This window comes from Phoca vitulina, unplaced genomic scaffold (genome assembly GCF_004348235.1).
Source record: "Phoca vitulina isolate PV1807 unplaced genomic scaffold, GSC_HSeal_1.0 scaffold17, whole genome shotgun sequence".
Classification (NCBI taxonomy): domain Eukaryota; kingdom Metazoa; phylum Chordata; class Mammalia; order Carnivora; family Phocidae; genus Phoca; species Phoca vitulina.
The window spans coordinates 37,801,633-37,818,284 of NW_022589720.1; the positions used below are offsets into that span (position 1 = coordinate 37,801,633).

At 37.4% G+C, this 16,652-nt stretch overlaps 1 pseudogene; it reads right to left on the minus strand.

Moving 5' to 3' along the window:
- Positions 1-15,694: 15,694 nt before the first annotated feature.
- On the minus strand, positions 15,695-16,434 carry LOC116639171 (annotated as a pseudogene).
- Positions 16,435-16,652: the final 218 nt, after the last annotated feature.

Sequence of the window (16,652 nt, forward strand, 5' to 3'; positions counted from 1 at the left end):
CAGAGAGGGCAAAAGAAGGAAGAGTGTACATAACATGACAAATATCATGCTAAGCAATTGCAGCTTTTATCTCAGAGATAAGAGATAGGGAGTCTCTAAAGCATTTTAGGTAAATAAGAAACACGACTGGACTATCCTTCAAGTGTTAGAAAGACCAGTTTTGTACAGTTTCATGTTCATTAGGATTTTTAGGATGCAAAGAACAGTAGTTTATTAGGATTACATAGGAGAGTGTATTACAAGAATAAGCATGAAAGTAAAAGAACTTTCTGTCACCAATTAAACATAATATAGAGAAATACTGGATGTCTTCCATGACTTTGGTAAGAGCAATTCCACTGATGTCGTGGAAACAGACACCTGATTATGAGTAGAGGACTTAAGTGGTGAGGAAGAAGTGGAGAAACTGAAAATGGACTACTTTTCTAAGTAGCTCGAAAAAAGAAGGAGGCTTCAAGCCAACATGATTCTGAGAATTTATGCTTCAAAAAACACCTTCTTCCTAACGTGTAGCAAAGAGGGGTAAAATATTACACATACATACACACACACAGAGAGACACATATACTTACACATACATCTATACACATACCACAACTGTACTCAAATTTGAGATAGACATTTATGTGGATGAAAAACAGAACAGAAACAAGAAATGGTGAATGGAGGCCGAGCTCACAGTTTTCTGGGTTTTATAATTGTGGCAAATAATTCAGCACTGCTGGACCAAAGGTCGTTAAAAATAGTCCTCTGATTGTAAGGGAGGACTTAAGTTTTACTTACTGCTTAGAGGCATGGATTTGGTGAACCGCCCCAAGTGCAAAAAGAAATAGGGGGAATGTAAGATCTAGTGACTTGCTGAATAGAGCTAAAGGTATATAGAAATTGTGGGTTTCAGGGGGCAGGAAGAGGAACAGTTTCATTCTCTAAAACTGAGTCAAGCTGCCTTCAGTCTAGATTCCTCCTACTCCCAACCAGCCCATAGAGGCATTAACTTTAAACTGTGATTGTAAAATCTAGCCCTAAAATGGAGATTCAAAGTGTGCAGAGGCAACTACAAAGCTCATAGACCAAGAGAGATGAGCAATGTGTGTGTGCAGGTGGGGAGGTGGGGGTGCATGTATGTGAATGAGGTGTGTGTGTATATGTGTGTGTGTGTGTAAGACAGAGACAGAGAGATGGAGACAGGGAGAGGGAGAAATAAACCAGCATACAAAAATTTCAAAAGATATGAAAAAAATCTAATGCCAACATGATCAACAAAATCAATAATCAGCTTAGTGGAACTTCTCTATATATTTATTTTGTAAAAAGTCTGACAAAAACTATTAAAAATGGTGAGATCTGAGATAACTAAAATAATTTTCATTTAAATAGCATAGAAAAAATTGTATTGGTACAGCCCACTGTGGAAAACAGATGGAGGTTCCTCAAAAAATTAAAAATAGAATTATCATATGACCCAATAATTCCACTACTAGGTATTTACCTAAATAAAATGAAAACACTAATTTTAAAAGATAAGTATACCCTTATGTTTATTGCAGCAGTATTTACAATAACCAAGATATGGAAGCAACCCAAGTGTCCATTAATAGGTAAATGGATAAAGAAGTGGTATATATACACAATGGAATATTACTCAACCATAAAAAGAATGAAATCTTGCTATTTGTTCTTCTTTTTTTTTTAAAGATTTTATTTATTTGACAGAGAGAGACATAGTAAGAGAGGGAACACAAGCAGGGGGAGTGAGAGAGGGAGAAGCAGGCTTCCCGCGGAGCAGGGAGCCCGATGCGGGGCTCGATCCCAGGACCCTGGGATCATGACCTGAGCCGAAGGCAGACGCTTAACGACTGAGCCACCCAGGTGCCCCGAAATCTTGCTATTTGTAACAAATGGATGGACCTAGATGTTACAATGCTAAGTGAAATGAGTCAGTCAGAGAAAGATAAATACCATATGACTTCACTCATATGTGGAATTTAAGAAACAAAGCAAAGGAAAAAAAAAAGAGAAATAAACAAAAAACAGACTCTTAAATATAAAGAACAAACAGTTGCCAGAGGGGAGGTTATGGAGAGATAGGTAAGAGTACATTTATTGTGGGGTGCCTGGTTGGCTCAGTCGGTTAAGCATCTGACTCTTGATTTCAACTCAGGTCATGATCTCAGGGTTGTGAGATCAAGCCCTGCATTGGGCTCTGTGCTGAGCATGGAGTCTGCTTAAGATTCTCTCCCTCCCTCTTCCTCTGCCCCTCCCCCACCTCTCTTTGTCTCTCTCTCTCTTTCTCTCTCTCTCTCTTCCCTCCCTCCCTCTCTAAAAAAAAAAACAAAAACCAAAAAAACACTAACACAACAAAATCAGAGATGATAGATGATAGATGATAGATAGATAGACAGACAGACATGCCAATTATAAATCTTGGAAAATCAAAAATATAGTAATGAATTTTAAAATGCAATTATGGGATAATTTCTAGACAAAACAACCTAATAAATGAAATAAGACATAGATCTGAAGAATTCTAGCATGAAGAGACAAAGATAAATAGGAAAACAGTTAAGAAGCTAGACTGAGAGGCATTTACAAAATAAGAATTCTTGAAGAAAGAAGAGAATAGTGGAGATGCAATATTTAAAGAAATAATTATTGAGAAGTTCCAGAATTGCAGAAGGACTAGGTTCTCAGGTTTAAGAGACTCTAAGAAGCAAGGGGACTAAATAAAAATAAATCTATACTTGAACACATTGAAATAAGCCAGCAAGAGTTTATCTTAATAGCTAGTAGAGTAAAAAGAGTAATTACTTACGGGTAAGGAAAGTAAATGTAGCAGTATTTATCAACATAAAAAAGACCAGAAGAAATTAGGTAACATTTTCAAGTAGGCAAGGGAAAATAAATGCTAATCCATAATTTTAAACCCAGCCTAAAAGTCATGCAAGACTGAGAGCAAAATAAAGATATTTTCACATACTCTACCCACATACTCACACACATACCCACTAAACTTACATAACCCAGTCACACATAGTCACACTCATATATACCCTCACATGCACTTATAAACATACTTACATAACATACAGTTTTTATTCAAGATGTGTTTTAGCTAACAATGAGTGAATCTAGAAGAAAGGCAAAAAATAGGAAAAACTGATCATATATGTAAGTCAAATTAGTTAGCTATTGACTATCAAAACAATTTAAAAACTTTTTTTAAAAGCACAAAATTAAAATTCCAAATAACAATAATGAGGTGATAGAGGTGGAGGGATATTTAATGAATAATTAAGGACCCCTTATGATAGAGAGGATAGAAATACTGCAGAGTAACAAACTTTTTTAGATTGTTTTATAATTAAATATGCATAAATATCCTCAAATTATAAGTGTAAAGTAATTTGATATAAATTCAATCATGAACCAGAAGAGATTTGGCTGAGATGGACCATTATCGCTGACCAAGTTTTTTCTAGGTGGTTATGAGCTTTCTCAAGGACAAAGTAGTGGTTGGAGCATCGTTAATGAAATACTGGACTACCGCTAGAGTGACAGTTGTTTTTGTCAGAAGATAACAAGCTTCAGGGGAGTGAATTTCTGTCTTCACCAGTGAATATATCCTTGGAAGTTGGCCCTTGAGTGCTGCAATTGACACTGGATTCTTTGCAAGAGCTGCCACTGTAGATGCTAGTGTGGAATCTTTTATACAGGTTTCTTCAGGAAATTGGAATTCTCCTCTAGGCCCAAAGTTCACAGCTCTTGAGTCCTCTTTCAAAGCCATCTATCAGGGCACAGGTCAGCCCTTAGAATCCTAGATCAGGACTGGACCACCTGCCACTGCACTAAGGTTCCCTCCCATTATCCTGAAATTTCTTCAGTGAAGTCAGACCAAAATGGGTCTATCTACAGCTCTCTCACCCCCGGACTCTCATATCAACTGACCTAATATTTCTCTTATTGAAACCTCTCTTCAGTGATGCCAGGGTGACATTCTATCCCTGCCTATGCAGTGCTACAGAGGGAAGAAAAGCACAAGCTAATCTTTATCCAGACTCAGGGAGACCCTCCCTGATGGCACTGCTGGCTTCATCTCATCCCAGACAATGGAGGGAAACTTTGAGCATTTTGAAGGAAGCATTCTAAAGCATGGGTTCTCTGAGGCCCAGGGCTCCCTCTTTCCCAAGTCTAAAGGCAGTACTCTGCAATGGAGACTGTGCAACAAGAATAATATTTAGGAATGAATTCAATCCAAGTTCCCAATTCTGGTTGGGCTGAATGCCCCCAAGGCTCAGATTTCAGGTTGGCAGGGACTGTAGTCAATATGTTCCTCCTTATACCACCTCACACCAGTCAGAAAGGCTAAAATTAACAAGTCAGGAAATGACAGATGTTGGCGGGGATGCGGAGAAAGGGGAACCCTCCTACACTGTTGGTGGGAATGCAAGCTGGTGCAGCCACTCCGGAAAACAGTATGGAGGTTCCTCAAAAAGTTGAAAATAGAGCTACCATATGATCCAGCAATTGCACTACTGGGTATTTACCCCAAAGATACAAAAGTAGGGATCCGAAAGGGTACGTGCACCCCGATGTTTATAGCAGCAATGTCCACAATAGCCAAACTGTGGAAAGAGCCAAGATGTCCATCGACAGATGAATGGATAAAGAAGATGTGGTATATATATACAATAGAATATTATGCAGCCATCAAAAGGAATGAGATCTTGCCATTTGCAACGACGTGGATGGAACTGGAGGGTATTATGCTGAGCGAAATAAGTCAAACAGAGAAAGACATGTATCATATGACCTTACTGATATGAGGAATTCTTAATCTCAGGAAACAAACTGAGGGTTGCTGGAGTGGGGGGTGGGGTGGGAGGGATGGGGTGACTGGGTGATAGACACTGGGGAGGGTATGTGCTCTGGTAAGCGCTGTGAATTGTGCAAGACTGTTGAATCTCAGATCTGTACCTCTGAAACAAATAATGCAATATATGTTAAGAAAATAAAGAAGAAGAAGATAGCAGGAGTGGAAGAATGAAGGGGGGAAATCGGAGGGGTAGACGAACCATGAGAGACGATGGACTCTGAAAAACAAACTGAGGGTTCTAGAGGGGAGGGGGGTGGGAGGATGGGTTAGCCTGGTGATGGGTATTGAGGAGGGCACGTTCTGCATGGAGCACTGGGTGTTATGCACAAACAATGAATCATGGAACACTACATCTAAAACTAATGATGTAATGTATGGGGATTAACATAACAATAAAAAATTAAAAAAAAAAAATATGTTCCTCCTTGACTCCCAGTGATATGAAATGGCATACAAGGCTGAGGGTTGGTTATAAAAAGAAAAAGAAGAAACTTCTCCATCAAATTCATTGTTCCTATTTTGCATTATCACAGGATGTTGATTATTTCAGTATTCATGTCCAAGACTCAACTGAATATAAAATAATTATTACCACATTAATAGCTACTTTTTACTTTGCCATCAAAAAATTTACAGGAAGATTTAATTAAGTAAGAAGACTTGACAAGGCAATATCTTTCTAAGAAGCTGTAGCATGCTACAAATGGCAACAGGAGGTCAAATGTCAATGATTTTATCCTCAAATGAACTATAATAACTTCCCTGAAGTGCATTCCTTGGAATTTGCAATTGTTACGAAATGGAATTTATCATTAGGGAAAGAAACTAACACTGTGTGTTGGACTAGGATAAAAATCAAAAAACTCCAACTTATTTTTAAGTGCAAATAAATAAATACAAAGAAGGTAATAGAAGAGAGCTAACATCCTAAACTCTGTTTAGACCTTACTACAGATCAGACAGTGTTTTATACAATTTTACTTTGAGCATTTAAGTTAGAACTCACAATGGTACAATGAAGGATGATCATTAAACAGGTAGGAGATTTCAGTTTTAAAGGCCCAGCAGCAATATTCCCCAGGGAATGGATTTATCAAAAGGGGATGCAGAGATAAACAACAACAAATACTTTCAATGGTGCTATGGCCAGACATACTGGAGGACATATCCAAGATACTGCTATGTATCTACAACCAGGCCTTACGATGACTAAAACTCTTCCAGCTACCCTATTAGCTTTTCCACCCCCACGTGATGACTCAGATATACCTCGTCTCTCTCTCCTTTGCTATTATCCAAATAACACTTTCTATAGGTTTTAAATTCAAACTCAAAGAAAAAGGAGAGAACAGTATAATCTATTAAAAAGAGATCTGGCATTGGAGTCAGAAAATTCTGTGATCCTGCTTCTAAGCATTATTTCCAGTAAACTGAGCTTCAGTTTACTCAACTAAAAATGGGTATATCAATCTTTATCATGAAGAGTTGTTATACACATTAAGTATAACCTTGTTAAACTTTTGCCATAGTACTTGGTGTGAGTCAAGATCACAATGTATAGTGCCACTTATTTTTATTACTGTTTTTTGGATCTGGTATTCTTGGCCCAATATCATCTAGTACAAGGGGTGAGTGCTATATGCCTGGATATCTCACAGATTATTAGCCAACTTTTGGCCTGATGTAGGCCTATCAACTGTGGCCAGAGTCTTCGGGTAATGAGATGCACTGTGCTAGCCATGACTATCTAACTGGGCTACTTAACAAAGTTCTGGAAGGTTTCAGATGTTATCCTAAAGTTTCATCAGTTCAGTACAGCATCTCCAAAAAGACAACTGGCAGCAGGTTTGCCCAGTTCCACTTACTCCTTTGTAAAGGGTCTCAACAGTGTGTATGGTTTTCAGTTTGCTTTATAATTCACAATTAAATGTTTTTAATGTAAATCATCCAAACCTGCCCTTTATCTTTTGAAAATAATTCATTAATAGACTAAGTCCCATGAATGAAAGAACATCTCTTGCCAAGTTTGACACCCACTCTGAATCAATACATCTGAGCTTTGAAGGCAAACTAAAACATTTGAGATTTTGTGATCATTTACCCATGACCAAATCTAACTTCCTATTTTGGAGGGAAAAATTAATACTAATCCTCATTTGAAAATCCCCAAAGATTTTTCAGACACAAGTCCTCTCCAAACCAGAAGCTGGAAAAACAAACATAAACAAACGAAAACATGTGGGATTCCATTTCCTTTAAAATGTACATTAACTTTTTAAGTTCAAGCAAAGGTCATTTGAAAAATTCTAAGAATTGCCCAGGCCAAAAACTTGTACTTCACGTACAAATACCTCAAAGGTTTGTGGTAAGAGGTTCTTGATTTCCAGGGTAAACATATGCATACAATATTGTAACTGTACTCATTGCCTCTAAAAGATGTATCAAGGAACAAAAGTAATCTGAAAACCCTTAGAGCCCTAGGGTATAGTCATTAGTATAAACAATCCCCAAATATTTCCAAGTAGGTTAGCAAGGACAATTCACCTATGGTGTAACTCATCTGGACGGTATAGTGACGTCCTACCCACTTCCTCTCCTCTGTAATCAGTAGTAAGATAGGAAGCACTCTCTAAAACTGTACTCACCAATAGAACTGTCTACAATAATGTAGATTTCCCCATTCTGCAGTGTCCAATACAATAGTAACTAGCCACACAAAGAGTAATTTAAATATGGCTGGGATTGAGGAAGTGGATTTTTAATTTTATTTAATTTTAATTAACTTTAATTTAAATTTACAGAGCTACATGTAAATGAACAGTGGCTACCACAATGAACAGTGCAGGCATACAGAACAGGAATATACTACTCCTTGAATAAATATCTATAATAATAATAGCAATTAGTAACAATAATAATAAATACCTAACATTGTTAAGCACTTAGCACCTGTTCATTTCTCACAGAGCCAATTCCCACCATCACCCATGCCCTGGGTGTTGGTAGACTTGATCTCGATAAGATGCTGTCCTAATAACTAAAAGCAATGACTCAGTGACAAATAGAATGACAAGCATTGGACCCAGGAGCATAAAGCATACCAGTTGGTAGAAGTACTGATGGATGAGCTCAGTGGACCATATGGAAAATCCTATGCAAGGACAGTACAAAGCAGAGAGAATATTATGGACCAAATGAGGGTAGTGGGCTTATAAGATACAGTAGCCCCCTTGCAAGACAACAGGTTATAGATGATCTTGATGTGGGTCCCAGTCCTGGCTTTAATGATCTTGTCATCCTCTGAGAGGAGGGAAGAAAATTAACAGTTGACAATAAACTTTAAGGAATGTACTGTATTTTAATCACAAGCTGTTGGGTTTTAGATAGGCATATTTGCAAGTAAGGAAGAACTTGTCTTTGATGACTTTGGAGTCATACTAGACTCCTCTCTTTGTCTCACAGTACACATCTGATGCTATTGGCCCTATCTTTAAAACATACCCAGAATCTCACCACCTCTCATCACCTCCGTGTTGGTCAGAGCCACCATTCTCTCAGCCAGATTATTGCAGTTGCCTGGTTACCACTCATTTCCCTTTCACTCTTGCCCTGTTTTACTCTTATCTCAGAAAAGCATATATTTAAAAAATAAGTCGGATGATGCCACTGTACTCAAAGTCCTCTACTGGTTTTCCATCTCTGAATAAAAGCCAAATTTTCTAAATGGCCTGTGAGTCCTTACATTACTTGATCTCATCTTTTACTGCTCTGTCTCGGTCAGTCCACTCCAAACAGACTGGATTTCTGAACATGACAGGGATGCTCCTTGCTCAGGGCCCTGTACACTAACTTTCTTACCATGGATTCTCGCACATACCTTCTTCCCATCTTTGCTCAAAAGTCATCTGCACAGTGAAGCCTTTTCTGATTACCTTAACTTAAATTTGCTCCGCCCACTACAGCTCCTACTATGCACTTTTTTCTCTATTTATGCTTCCTTTTTCTCCATAAAACTTATCATTGACTAATATACTATTTTTAGCATTTATTTATTTCATATTTCTTTCCATTAATGTAGCTTCCTTAAGACAGGAATTTTCTTCAGTTTTGTTCATTGCTATATCCCCAGCATGTAGAAAATGTCCTAGTAGGCAGTAGCCACTGAAATAAATTAATAAAATGAATTAATGGAGCTTTCTGGATGGAGATTTGATTAAAGACAAATTTGACAAACCCCTAAAAGTTTATTGTTGGAACACAGTTTGCATGCATTTAAACTATTTCACTTGTCCTCAAATGTCTGTTTTCTCAGTTTCAATTAGCAGAAAGTAGCCCACAGCTATATTTCATTTTTAAAAAAATTTCTCTCCAACTAAGATCTTACTTGGCCACATTTGAAAAATGTAAATGCATGGAATGTTACAGCTGGAAGGGGCCTTAGGGAACCTACTCTAGTGTCCTAAAGTATGTTCCCACAATGGCTAGAACAAGATTTCCCACCATAAAATTGAATAATGCAGTATTTTTTCCCAATTTGCAGGAAGAGAAAGTTGATAGAGATAATATTCTCAATTAAATTTTTTCTTATGATTTCTCTTAAGATATTGGCATCACAGTCACTTATCAACTAACAAGTACCAGCAGATGTCAAAAGTCAATAAGCAAGAAGCAAATAGATAAAAATATAAAAACCCAGAAATCGTCATTGCAACAGCTTATCATGCCACATGCAAATGGTTGTGATTATATTTTGCTTCTATCTAATGATATTTTCCACTAGTACAATCTCTCCTAGTTTGATAAATTAAAAATCAACCGGAATTTTAATTGCAAATTCTCTAATGTCAAGCAAGTTTGAGAACTTGTGATCCAGTCTAGCACTTTAATTCCACAGATTCAATAATTTACGCACAAGAGAAATGACTTGCCCAAAGGCACGTAGTTAGTGACAAAAATAGATATTGGATAAATCTTTTCTGCTTATCTCTTTCTTCTTTATTCCGACTCTCAAGGATTCAAACCACTTTTTTTTTAAAGTTCTCAAAATTTACTTTATTATGTGGGGAATATCTACCCAAAAATCTGTTTGCTGAGTAGGGCGGAGGTCCCCTGGCACCCAGCTCCCTTTCTATCTCCAAACAAGCCCATTTTTCTAATCACTATTTTTTTTAAAAAAGAGAGAAAGTTACTAAACTACTTGAAAATAAAAAGAAAAGGAAATTTTTACCTCGTCTTCTTCCAGACATGGTAATAAGCTGGAGACTGTGGATGTTTTCCAGCTCCCAAATAGGTTTTCCTTGAAAAATTCCACTGAAGAATTGGAAAGGGGAGAGGGGGAAGCCAACATATAAAAATTAAATGATTTCTGATCTTTAAATATTCCGAATTTCTGACTTCTTTTAAAACACTGGAAGATATTGCTACACTAAGCCCATATTCTTGAATAACAATAATGAAATCTACATAGCATGAATCCCTTTATACAAACTAGAGTTTCCTGTTCACCCCAAATCTCTCCACCCTTTCACCAACACATGTCAGCTTTCATTTATCATCTAATTCGATCTGCATTTTTATTTTATCATAGCTAAATATTTCTGTCCCCATGTCACCATCAAAAATGAGAACAATAATGAGATGTAATGAATTCAAGGAAAAAAATCAGAAGAATCACATTTATTTTGAGGAAATGAAGAATATTCCTATATGTTTTAAAATGCACCCGATGTGTATCTGTGGGAAAACAACTGAAGATGGATTTCTTTCATACTCCAGTCCATGGCCTTCTTTGAGTTTGTGACTTCTGTTTTATAGTCATGACTACTAACTCACTTCATAGATAGTAACTGAAACCCACTAGCTTCCTGTTTGTTTTTTCTTCTGAAGAATATTTATTACTAAGACTGCTAACCCATAGTAGACATATGTGTCATGCCTAATGTCTCAGAAATTTCCTTGGTCACCACTAACCCACCTCATAAACACACACAAACATCCATAAACTGCATGTTCAATAAAATAGCTCTAAGCTGTCCTTTGCAGAGAAGTAGTCATTCTTGGGGACATTCCTGGGTACTTAGCCCAAGAGCACTGCAATGTGGATTAGCTTCTGAGCCATGAAGTAGTCTGGCTTTTCACTAAAACAACCAGACGTGCTCTCTTTCAGATGTTTGGTTTTTAAAAGATTTTTAATTTTATATTTGTAAAATTCAATTTCTAACTTTTTATGAGTTTGGCCAGATAATAATGAGAATAGAAGAGACAGCCAGAGAGAAACAGAGAGGTAAGATGAGACCATGTGGGCCCTTAAGAAAAGGTATTAGTATTCCCTAAGTCTGCCTCTCTGGTTAGGTGATTGTTTTCTTTCTGAATATAAGCATTAGCCCAAATTAGATTATGTTGTTATAATCAAAAGAGCCTCATTTACTTTTTTTACATCTTAGGGAACTGTCTTATGCCAAGCAACTCCTCCTACTCAGTGGCCCCTTGTTCCAGTTTTCTATAGCAGGTCCTATGACCAGAAATCCACAGGAGTGGGCTTCATGAGTCCTTTAATGATAACAGTGTTAAAATATAACCCAATAAATGAGCAAAACAAGCCAAAGTAACCAGAAATGGTTTAATAAATTTCTTAAATACAAAAGGTTTTTTCTTAATTGACCCAGTGCTACTGGTCAATTTTAACCAAGTAGTGAGAACACAGTGTTGGCATTTAAAGAATGGTTAAAGAACTTTTTTGGGGGGACTCATCCCAATTCTAAATCTAGGTTAACATCATCCCTGGTGATTTTCAGATGTATTTTGATAGTTTATGCTGTGTTTGCCCAGTTTGGTCACAGAGCTAAATATTTTACTAGTTTTATTTTATTTTTTTAATTTTACTAGTTTTAAGATTTATGTACACATCTCCAGAATTCTAGGATTTGTGTGTCAACTTGTTGAGAGAAAGTCACTTACAGTTTCATCAGTTACTTTGGATATTGAGGCATGTAAGTACACCAGATTTGTGATTATCTAGAAAGACCTTGAGGTTTATCTTCCAAGGATTTCTCCCAAAACTTAAAGTGTGTTTCATATTATTGTAAATACTTAAGAACTTCCTCTGGAATTGGACCTTCATTTACACCAACGTATCTGTAACTCTGGGCAATCTATGACTCTAGGAAACTTAGGGCAGGTTAAAAAAAAAAGAAATTAATCTCCATTTACTCAACTCACAAGTCTGGTTTGAGTCTGAATATTTTACTTCCTTAAAGAAAGATTTGTCTTTATCTTGTTTGGTGTTTCCTTATGATTAAGTTCAATTTATGTTGTTATCTTCTAATATCAGTTAAGAAACTACTGGTAATACCGTGATCCCTGAAGGGTCTGACAAGTTGGTTCTTACAAATCTCCTTAACTCCAAAAATTCCATGATATCAATATAGTTTAAATTCTCTTCAACACATTTTCACCTCCTATCCAGCTGACTGCACAAAAAATAAGCAAATTGTCTATATTTTGCTTGTAATTCCTGCATACACTCTAAAGGTATGGTCAGGAGTATAAAAACTATAACATCGGTTATTTCCTTTGTCATGTTATGACATGAACCCAACTTGGAAAACTCACAGCAATACTTGCCTGATGAATGTGGACACTAGGCATACTAACGTGCTTTTGAAACATGAATAAACCTATGAAAGCTTCTTTGGTCTTTTTCATCACATCTTTTCATCATCTCTTTTCATCCCCATCATCTCTTTGATCAAGCCTGTCAGCTTTTTACTAGCAAATATTTATTTCATTATCCTCTTCTTAAAATATTGCTAAAATTTTCATTCTGCACAGGGAGTCAGGTGGCCACAGTTGATCTGCCTTAGAATATTTCTTTGCAGCATCTAGCTCCTCTTACTTCCCACAAGCTTTTGTGGACCAGTTTCTTGCATCCTGAAATTCTTATTTGCCACAGTATAATGTCACCACCTAACCTCACCCAAAATAGAAGCAACAGACAAAAGCGATACCTCATATGCTGGCAATTTTCTATAACCTATACAAAGCCGGATGATAAAATCCTAAGCAACCAAAAATAAACAAATAATACAATTTTGCCCACAAACCCAACTTGATTCATGACTAAAGTGACAGCAGAAACACTATTTTAAAACTAGCTCAACTGGTATGTTGCTATGTGTGATCTAGGAATTCTGATTTCTCTGTATTTTCTCTGGCTCATGACATGGCTGTCTCCACAACTGTGTAATAATGTAGAAATTTATCTTCTATGTTGGATCCTTACTTAATCTTTACTATTTTTCCTGTCTCTAGCTTAAATCATAATGTTTAGTTTTCATCTTATGAGTTTCTTTACTATTTTATCTTTTGGTCTTTACTATTCCTTGGGTTCTCCTAACCACTGGGCCCAGCTCAAGGGGCATAGTTTTTAATTCCTATAATCCACAGTCATTTCTTGAGGCTCTGTGGAGAAGACTTGGGAATGGACTTTAAGATTCTAAAGAGCAAAGATGAGGTAAATGTCAATTGACTTTTCTGTTTTTAAGGTACCCCAAATCTGCAGGGTTCCTGGGCTGATAAAAAGTGATCTCATTTATCACCTCTAAGGCTAATTTTGTCAGCCATGGAACAGATATCTGACCAGTTTCCTGGTAGGGCTTTATAGGCATTGATTCCACAAATGAAGTATAATCCTTATTCATTAATGATGAACTTGCTATGCCTTAGTAAATGAGACTATTCTCATATATGGGATTCCAGAAAATGCAAGAAATTTGGTTGTATAATCGGTTTGTTCAGTTATATCCTAAGAAAAGGAAGACCATTTTTATTGTACCTATACAAATAACTACATTGTTATTAATATGGCTGAGAGAGAGAGAGAAAAAAAGAGAGAAAAGAGTAAAATAACTTATTGCTGAATTCTGAAGGACAGGGAGAACAAGAAAGCATTTAAAGAATGTTCTACTCTCTCCCACTCCCCCTGCTTGTGTTCCTTCTCTCGCTGTGTCTCTCGCTGTCAAATAAATAAATAAAATCTTAAAAAAAAAAAAAAGGGGGGGGCGCCTGGGTGGCTCAGTTGTTAAAGAATGTTCTACTAATTTAATGATTAAAGAATATTAAGAATAAAGCGAAAGCATATTCAACCTAGGTTGTATCTTTCTTCATCACTTACAGATGATTTTCTCAGGTTTCAGCGTTTATATGTCAGCTTAGAGGTTTAAGCTTCTGAGAAGTTTTCACTGACCTTCTAGACTGGGTTGAGCCTCCATCATGTGTACTTTTATTGCACTGCTTACCCCTGATTAGGTCCATTAGAACATTATTTTTAATAACAAAAATTGAAAATAACTTAAGTGACTAATGGAAGAGGATGTGTATTTCATTTCAGGCAATAAAATGTAGTAATTTTTAAAGATTTTATTTATTTATTTTAGAGAGCAAGAGAGAGCAGGGGGAGGAGCAGAGGGAGAGGGAGAGAATTAAGCAGACTCTGCGCTGAGCGAGGAACCTGACACTGGACTCGATCTCACAACCCTGAGATCATGACCTGAGCAAAAATCAAAAGTTGGACACTTATCCCACTGAACCACCCAGGCGCCCCTAAAATATAGTAATTAAAAATGATGGTTTCAGTATATTCAATGGTGTGAAAATATGTTCATAAAAAATAGATTACATAGAGAAATTACATAAGGAAAAATAGATTATAAGAATATGGTATGCATAGCATGGTCACAGTTTTATAAATATCCATGTGTATACATAGGCATCAAAATCTGTTTTAAAGGCTCTAAACATTACTAACAGGTTATCACTTAATGACAAGACTATTGTTTTTTTTTATTTACTGTCTAATTTGTATAACTTACTTGTCTAATTTTTATGAGATTTATGTATTGTCTAATTTGCATAGATTTATTTTTTCAAAAAGGGGCACAATAAAGGTTATTAAAGTAAATATTTCCTGAAAACAGATTGGTAACTTCAACAACAAAACATGATGACATTCAATAAAAACACACCAAGATGCTCTGCTACCTATCACTCTCAGTGTAGCACAGTCTTGAAATCTTGTATCACAAGATTTGTTTTTTCTGTTCAAGATAATGCAGTATCTTTCACTTCCCCCTTTCTTCTAGGAAAGGCTAGATTAAAGGTAATCCTCATAAACAGACATTTTAAATTGAACCCACACATTCTCAAAATATTAATGAATTCCACACTCCCATTTCTAAAGACCAGACATATTTTTTTGTGTGAACACTTCACATTAGTGTTTTGAATTCTCTCTGGTGTGATGCTGAACTCTGAGCACAACCCAACTTTACCTGGTTAATTTTTCTGCAACTTCAGTTTATGTACCACAAACAAGAAATTGGAAACAAGTTGGTTCATAGATTTTAATTGAGTCTTAGGCATTCCATGTAATAATCAAATTTGTTCACACAATTTTATCTTGTCCAATTATAAAGAGCCATTTAGATACAAATCTGAGATAAAAAATGCATCCTTACAAGGCTTGGGACTCCACATTTAGACTCATACAAAAGACAGAGAAGCCACAGTTTGAAAAAGAAACTGGTATTTTCATATAAGTACTAATACTCCCCCCCCAAAAAAATAATCTATTATGAAGGGAGTCAGGATATATATAACTAGATTGTTGCTATTCTTGTGGTTTAAAGATTGTTTAACTCTTAGATACACGTAATTATTTTGATCTTTTAAAGTTACTTTTTTTTCTTTCTTTCTCAAAGATTTTATTAAAGGTCTTTACAGATTAAAATCCAGTCTCCGGATCCAGCTGCCAAAGAGACCCTGTTACGCTGTGGCTACCGGCTGCCACACAGCAGGCGGCTCTGGCTTCCCACCTCTCTGTTCGAGATGGGGGTGGTGGGCAGTATCCCGTCTTCGGGTTCCACGATGCTCCCATGATCCGGCAGGGGGCCTCTTAGGGCCAGTCTTACCACTTGGGTCCCAGGGAAGCATGACCTTCACTCTGATGCCCAGCACACCCTGTCTGAGCAGAACATGGCGCACAGCAGTGTCAACGTGGTAGTTAACAGGGTCCCCACTGAATCATCAGGCCATCCACAGACTCCACGGATTTAGCCCCCGTCCTCGGAGTTTCCCAGACACCACGACCTCACAGCCTTCGGCCCCACTCTCCGTGATGAGCCGCAGCGCACCAGAGCGGGCGCTCCGCACAGCAAGGCGGCCTAGGAGTCTGTAGCGCAGGGATTCTGCCCGGGCAACAGCACACACACCTCTTGTGGCCACCTTTTCGGCACAAAGCGCTACACCGCCTCAGGGAAACCAAACCTCTTCTGGACCACGGCAGTCAATTCTCGGATCCGCCGGCCCTTCTCACCAAGAACATTCTGCGTCCTGGTGGCCAAGATGATGATTTCTGTCCTGGTTGGTGTAACTCCGACCTCAGCCCCGGAGTAGCCACCTTCAGCCAGCTCCCGAGTGAAGAACTCATTCAGTTCAGCTCTGAAGACGCCATCAGCGACAAACTTCTTCTTCTTGGAAATTTGCACCGCCATTTTGCCGCCACGCGCCCCAGAAAGAAAAAAAAGGCTAAAGTTACTTTTTTATAATGTAAAATGTAGTCTTAGATTCTAAGTGATGCTACTAATCATGGATGCAAATGACTTGAATCTCTCAGCAGTCCCCTCCTCTCCCTACACAGATAGCCCATGGTACTCAGGGCATCCTTTTGCTGATCCTTTATATCTCTAGGCCCAATAGGTAGAGAGGTGGAAAATAAAAGGAA